Consider the following 7,811-nt stretch of genomic DNA (forward strand, 5'->3'; position numbering starts at 1 on the left):
ACACTTGATTACATAAATGAAGAAAGAACAACATAGTTTAATATTTTAATGTCTACAAAGCACCTAGCACGTTAGGAGCTCACTGCAGCCGTGCCTTCCCTCGGGGTGCGGTGCGTGTGTGCTGTGGTGTTGATACTTGTTTCTGTGCGCTTCTTCTGATACACTTCTCTACCTTGGTGGCTTAGAACGTAATGATTGTAGCGAGAAAATGTCACACTTTGCTTCCTATGGCTTTGATAACCACCATGACTAAAAGCAATACGGGGAGAAAAGGGCTTATCTGGCTTAGACTCAGCCTGCTCTCTTCTCCAGAAGAAGTTGCCCAGAAGCAACTCCTCAGGGGCAGCACTGCTTACTGTAGGTTGGGCCCTCCCACATTAATCTTTAACTAGGCAAAGGCCACACAGACCTGCCTACCAGCCAATCTGATGGAGGCAGTTCCTCAATGGAGGCAGTTCCTTATTTGAGAGTCCTTCTTCCGGGATGACTCTACCTGGTTTCAAGTTTATGGGAAAACTAATCAGTACACAGGTCAAAAGACAAAACAGCCTTCATCGGCTGTTTTAGGCCCTTTAGAGAAATAGCCACTCACTTTCAGCCTCCGTGCCTTGTCTGGAATGTATTGTTAAATTCAGCAAATCAAGAACTTCTACCAAGTGCGGTAACATCTGAAAACTCCTGGAAAGATTTGCTGGATTCGATGTATTTATTAGATGTCCCGATTGTAACTGTTCTATTCCTTTGACTAAAAAAGTTAACGCCGCCACTTTCATTTTGCAATGTGTCATCCGGGGTAGCTTAAAATCCATGCTCCTCTACCATAGTGTCCTGTGAAACTTCCTGAGGAGATGGGGACACAAGTCTGCTCACCCTGGATAGGAAACTGACAGAACCAAGCAGAGACACCACCACCATAGATCACCTTGGTCGACCACTGAGTTTACTGAGGTTGCTTACAGAAGTATGGGTGAAGGGGGTTCCCTTCAGGAACATGGGAAGCCCAAAGGCAACTGTACCATCTAAACCCCACCCCATCATCCAAACCCCACCCCAACAGGGCTGATGACTCCAGAGCTCAAGATGCCTCAAGGTAGAAGGAAATTTCCATACAACATATGGTTCTTCTCATTTGGCTCAGAATAAAATATGAACAATTAACATACATGTGAGCAATACATTAATTTTTTTTACATGATTCTACTCCCTCCTCCTCTCCCCCTCCCCATCTTCTCTGCTTCCTCTACCTTGCTCAGACTGGCCTTGAACTAACTCTCAATCTTCTTCCCTTGACCAAAGCACTTCTGAGATTATAGGCACAGCCACTGTGATTCTGTTTCTTATCAAGTATGAAATGAGGGTCCTGAAAAAGGAGGACTCTTTTATAAAGTGCCAGTGCAGCCATTCAGAGTAATAGCAAGTGCCACTGTGTGTGTGTGTGTGTGTGTGTGTGTGTGTGTGTGTGTGTATGTGTGTGGCCAATATATTCCTTTACAAATCACCATTGCATATTTAATTCTTAGACATATGGAGCAATTGCCCCCCCCCAAAAGTCTACATAGGATCAAAATCAAATCTTAAGAACCATACTGTTCCATGTAAGTTTCTAAGGGAAGGAAGCATCTAATAGTCCTACCCAGGTATGCTGCCTTTGAAATCAAACAATGACCAGCATTCATGATGTCCTAAGGGTGCAGTAGCTTAGGATATGCCTTAGCTATATCACGTGTCTTAGCTATGACCAGCAGCTCTCTAATTGGATTTATGACCATTCATCTTAATGAAAATGATGCTTGGTAGTGGAAACCTAGCCAGCTACCCAGGGCTAGTGAAGTCATGGATTTTGGAGGCAAGCCTACATAAAACAGTTTACCGAAATCAGCATAATTCCTAACTGTATTCTAAATACTCATCCTTATACTTACAGAGAAGCATAGATCTCACCCCTCAAAAAAAAAAAAAAAAAAAAAAAGTCTCCCAACAGATGTAAACCTTGACAGAAAACCACAACCAGTCCAGATGCTGAGAACACATGACCACGTGGTCCCCAGCACCAACGGGTCTATCTACAACACAATCCTTGCACCTAAAGCCCAGAGATCATAGCGGAAATGACAGTCGTAAGATTTTGAGAACAGCAGGAACAGGACGTTGGCCGTGCGAATTTCATCTAGAAATGTCAGAGAAGCAATACACACGAAGTGTGATCATGTGCCTGCCTAAGCAGGACATGAGCAATGATGACACCAAAAGACACACCAACACGGAAGGGGAAAATCTCCTAGGGCCTCAGCTCTCTAGACAAAGAACTGCAGGCAAGTAAGGAATGCTGGGAGCAGCCTTCCCCAGGAAAGAACCCTCACCCCCGCTTTGCTTATCCAAAGCCAAGTGGTCAGCCCGAGATCATCCACATCTCAGTAACATCACACAGCCCCGAGCGGTTGTGTTTATACACTTAGGGATATATAAACATGTATACATGTGTGTATAACAACAACAATTAAAAACAAAAAAGAAACAGGTCATGAATTTAAGAAAGCAAAGCAGGGGTGCATAAAAAGAGTTGGAGGGAAGAAAGGGAAAGGGAAACTGCTGTCATATTTTAATTTCAAAATATATTTTCTTAAAAACATGCTGCTGCTTCAGCGAATTCTATTTGGCAAAGCTAGAAACAGAACGTCAGAATTAAATTTCTCTTTGACCACCAGTGTCTTCAGGGCTCCAATTACTTGTAAACAACTAGGTTGGTTTTTTTTCTTTTCTTTCTTCCAATTCTTCTCGATTAAGAATGATGCAAACCACCGAAACAGCCTGGCATGGGAGTCCAGTCCCATCCGAGGAGTTGGAGGCTCACTAACATTCAGCAATGTACTTGAGTTAAACAACCCAGTATTGAAAAGCAGTGCGCGCGCGCGCACACACACACACACACACACACACACACACACACACGGCCCAGTCCTCATTACTCACCTGCATTTATTTCCCTGTCAATTGCTGGACTTGAAGAGTGGTTTTTAATTTAGTAGAAAGATGGACAAGTGGAGTCCTGGAGATGCTGGCAAGCATGCAGACCTAGCTCCGTGGGTCACACGGGACCTACGTTTGACGCTTGCTTTAGTGTTCTGCGGTTGACTAGCGCTCTTCATATATATACATATATATTTTTTTTACAGGAGCGCATTTTTTTGTTCTGTAACTGAACCCCGCATATTAATTAACCAGTGCTGGGGCGAGGGGGAAGAATAGAAGTGACACCCACAGAATGACACCTACGAAAGCCCTGTCTGTCAGAAACAGCTGATAGCTCGAACCAGGTTATTTCACAGCATAATATTAACAGCTCCCGAGTGTCGATGTCATCGCTCTCATTTTACCAAAGATGAAAGGGGTGAGGGGGAGCATGGAGGATGACTCAAGCTTGTAGTCCTGGCATGTGGGAGATGAAGCAGGAGGACCAGCCTATATGTGCATATCAAGCTGCACTCCCATGAAATCCTCTCTTGGTGAACGAGGGGGGTGAGGGGGTGGGGGAAGAAAAAGGTCCTTGCTTGAAGAGATGAATCTCTCAATGGCAGATCCACTTTTCAGAGTTCTCCACAAGAAAAAATGAAATTAATTTGTCTTCAGAGAAGAAATCAATGTCCCCTGACCATTTCCCATTGTCCTTCAAACAGCAAGCCCTTTGGAGAGGGAAGAATTTTTTCTCAAATATATTAGCAGGCTCTGCTGGCTACTTCTGTGTCAACCTGACACGTTAGAGTCATTTGGGTAACCTCAGATGAGAAAATGGCCCCATCAGGTTGGCCTGTGGGCAATCCTGAGGTACATTTTCTCCATAATGATTTATACGGGAAGGCCCAGTCCAGCAATGTTATCCCTAGACTGTCGATTTGATCTAGGTATTATAATAAAGCAAGCTGAGCAAGCCACGAGGAATAAGCCAGCAGCATTCCCCCCAGGGCCTCTGCATCAGCTCCTGGCTCCAGGTTCCTGCTATGGACTCCTGCCATGACTTCCCTCAGTGATGGACTGTTACTTGGAAATGTAAGCTGAAATAAATGCATTTCTTCTCAAGTTGCTCTTGGTCGTGTTTTTGCTGCTGCTGCTGCTGCTGGTGGTGGGTTTTTTTGTTTGTTTGTTTTTTGTTTTGTTTGTTTTGGTTTCGTTTTGACTACTGAGTAAGTATAAAAAGAGAGATGTAATTTATAAATACAAGCACAGAACTGATATGGCCAACTTGTCCAGGAGGACCCTAATGGGAGGTGGGTGTCATACCATAGTCAGAAACAGAGAAGTGACTAAGTGAAAATGACATGTTTCTTTGTTAGGAACTATTTATTCTATAAGCCACATGGTTTTAATTAATAGATCGTAATCTAGGGTAATGTTTGGAAATATCTTGAGATTTGATTGTGTATTTAAGTATGAAATGAGAGATACAATGAAATAATAATTAAAATAATATTTGTGAGTGTATGAGATTGGAAAGCACTGCTAGTAGATCGGAAAAGAGGGCAGCCAGTCACAATGCCTTGCACCTGCTAGACACAACTTTTCTTGAGTTAGGGGGATCCCTCCTGTCCTGACTTTGTTTTTTGTTTTTTTAAATAATGTTAGGGACATTTTTAAGTACCAATAATCAATGTATTGTGAGTTTATAGTTATTAAAAGCAATAAGCATTCATTTTAGTGAATTGTTGGGCATGGATACCTTATATATGGGCAAATTCTCTCCTACTTGCTAAGCTGGCCACTCAGGCATCCTGGAGGGGGTACCTGCAAGGGGAACATTCAGAATGTAAATAAATAAGACAATCTTTTAAAAAGTTCTTACATGAGGAATGTGAGAACACGTCTGTGTGTCCGTGCTTTATGGTGGTTGCCTGTCAGTCAGTAGAGACTGGTTGCTCTAGTTTGCTTTTTATTGCTGACCAAAAGCAACTTGGGGAGGAAAAAGTTCATTCAGCTGTCACTTCCATATCACAGTGCATAGTCTAGGGAAGCCAGGGCAGGAGCTCAAAGAAGAAACCTAAGCAGAGACCATGGAGGGGTGATAAGCACTATCTTGCTTTCCCTGGCTTCCCCTGGCTTTCTTAGCTTGCTTTCTCTAACAAGTCAGGACCACCTGCCCCACAGACATGGCCACCGGCCCAGGAGATGGAGTCAATATCTAAATTAAAGTCCCTCCTTGCAACCAGACTCCAGTATGTGTCACATTGACAAAAAAGACAAAAAGAAAAAAACAAACAAACAAAAAAAGCAAAACCTAACCAATGCGTTCACCACAGAGCCAAATGAACAATTTGAATTGGCAGAGGCCCAAAGGATTTGGTTTTGCAATTCTTCTGCCTAGCACAGCACTTATCAGCTGAAAGTCGCTTTCTTTTCTCTAGCTCGTTTGACATTTTCGATGGTCATATTTGGGAGACTGGACCTCTGCCCTACTGGTGGGTGGAGGTCATATATTAGTGCTGAACATCCAAAACACAGTGCAGGCTGTACCACATAAAACTAATCCCCCAAGTGTCCACTAGGCCAAGACAAGGGCTTTAGTAGTGTCTACACCACATTACGCCCTGACACCCACCTCCCATTAGGGTCCTCCTGGACAAGTTGGCCATATCAGTTCTGTGCTTTTAATTATAAATTACATCTCTCTTTTTATACTTACTCAGTAGTCATATGTAGACCATTTTTAGAGGCAAGAAGCTATAAAAAAGAAGAACAAGCATTTGTTTTTATGCTGTGGGAATTAATATACTTTAGCTAAAGTAATTTTTCCCAGCTAAGAAAGATTTAAGGAAAATAGCTACTGGCTTACGGAGCTTGTGAGCTGCTCCAGGTATAAAGGATAACAAGTCAGGAATAACTTAAAGTCTGGGGGAGCTCAAACCCCAAACCCCCAAAGACTGAATGGACCAAAAGCCACTGTAATGGTGCTAAGATGGCTGTCGTACAAAGTGCACGCCCTTCAGTGTTTACTGAGTAACTTGCAGCCCAGGGTTCTCCAACTGATTCAACCCGGAGCTCTCATAAAGAACGCCCTGCCCATGTCCACTGTATACTGTTGGTGTGGTTAGCAGTCTCCGGCTCTTTGTGAGTGATCTGAAGGCACTTACTGCATACCATGGCCCAGAAACACCACAAGACACTAGGGGTGTCTTTTGTTTTTTGGGTATATACTTGATGGGCCTGGTGTTGTCCATTTGGATGAAGAGAGTAGGAAGCAACGTGATCAGTGTATGACACCTTTGATAATTCATTTTTAAACATGGTCTTCAGGTCTGATTCACTGAGGAAGGAACTGTCAGATATGCTATCAAGTTGACACATATTGGACATACTGTATTAAGTATCTAACACATTTCTGATAGTTCTATTATTATTAACACAGTCTAATAGTTCTCTTTAAAAAGAACCTCCTTCAGATTGCCAAGGCCAGGTGTGATTATTATGTAGTGTTGGGCAAATATAAATAGGAGCTAAGAAAAAATGCAAATTATTTGTCATAGTCTATAACTTGGTGCCCAAAGTTAGTTTTTCCATAAAGCACAAGTTTAAAGGAAAATTTTCGCTTCATACACACACACACACACACACACACACACACACACACATTCTTTTCATTTCCCAAGTGCCATCATGCCTGGCACAAATATTTTTATATTTGTAAGGCATTTCCTAAAGTTTATTCAAAGAGTTCGTTGAGAGACTGTGGAGATGGCCCAGTTGCTTAAGTGCTGGCTGGGCAAGCCTGCTGAGTTTGGATCCCCTGAATAATAGCTCCTAAATATTCTTAAAACTCTGTAAGGTTATGATCGCTTTTTATTTATTAGTAAAAACCCATACATGAGGACACTAAGACATGCCAACCTTGTCAGCTTTACCTCTAAATGTGTGTTCTCGGATTTCCCGGCTTTGCCATGCAGTCGCTGACGTGTTCTGCACCAAGAGCACACTCACATACTGGCTACCTTTCTGATATCTGCTTGCTCCCAGAGCAACCACAGTGACACTTTAATAATATAATTCATAATTATTTGTTTTCCGGCTAAGAGACCTTTAAAGGCTTTTACAGTCTCTGCAATAAAAATCAAACCGTCAAGCCCCCTGTTAGGGCCTCTCTCTACTGTGCTTCTTAGAATATTGGTCTTCATGATCATCTGTTGGTGTTTTGCTTTGTTTTACTATTTTATTGGGTTCTTGTAACTCTACCTCCATTCCAATATCCTACCCTAATCCCTTCTAGCCCCCTCCCCAACACTAGGTGGGAGAGAGAAGGTTAGAAAGGAAAGGTGGGCATAGACCCCTTTCAGCCAGCAACATAGACTACTTCCTGTTGATTAGGGGCATTGGGTTCCGTGGTGTAAGTCCTATCTTCATCATCGGGATATCTCCGACTTTCTTCTTCCCATCAGTCAGCAGCGACCAGGAGCAGCAGTGGCAGCAGCAGCCACATCAGAGTGCCCTGCCCTCTGCTCTGCCACTCGTACCCTCCGAAGAGTCCCCAGAATTCCAAAGGTAAACTATCTGCAGCTGGCAAAACCAAGCTCCTGCTAGTGCAGGGAACACTAAGCATAATCGGTGTCACCCGCTGTGGAGCAGCCTCTTGTCCCACACCCGGGCTTAAACCAAAAACATATTCACATAACATAGCTGGGTTTGTAAAGAAACCAAAATTCTCACTACAACCACCCTCTCCCTCTCCCACTCTCCTCCCCCTCCCCCTCCCCTCCCCTCCCCTTTCCTTCTAGCTCCCTTTCTCCCTCCCCCTTCTCACTCATCTTCTCCCTCCCTTTCCCTCCCTCTTC

Source organism: Mus pahari, chromosome 15 (genome assembly GCF_900095145.1).
Source record: "Mus pahari chromosome 15, PAHARI_EIJ_v1.1, whole genome shotgun sequence".
NCBI classification, from domain to species: domain Eukaryota; kingdom Metazoa; phylum Chordata; class Mammalia; order Rodentia; family Muridae; genus Mus; species Mus pahari.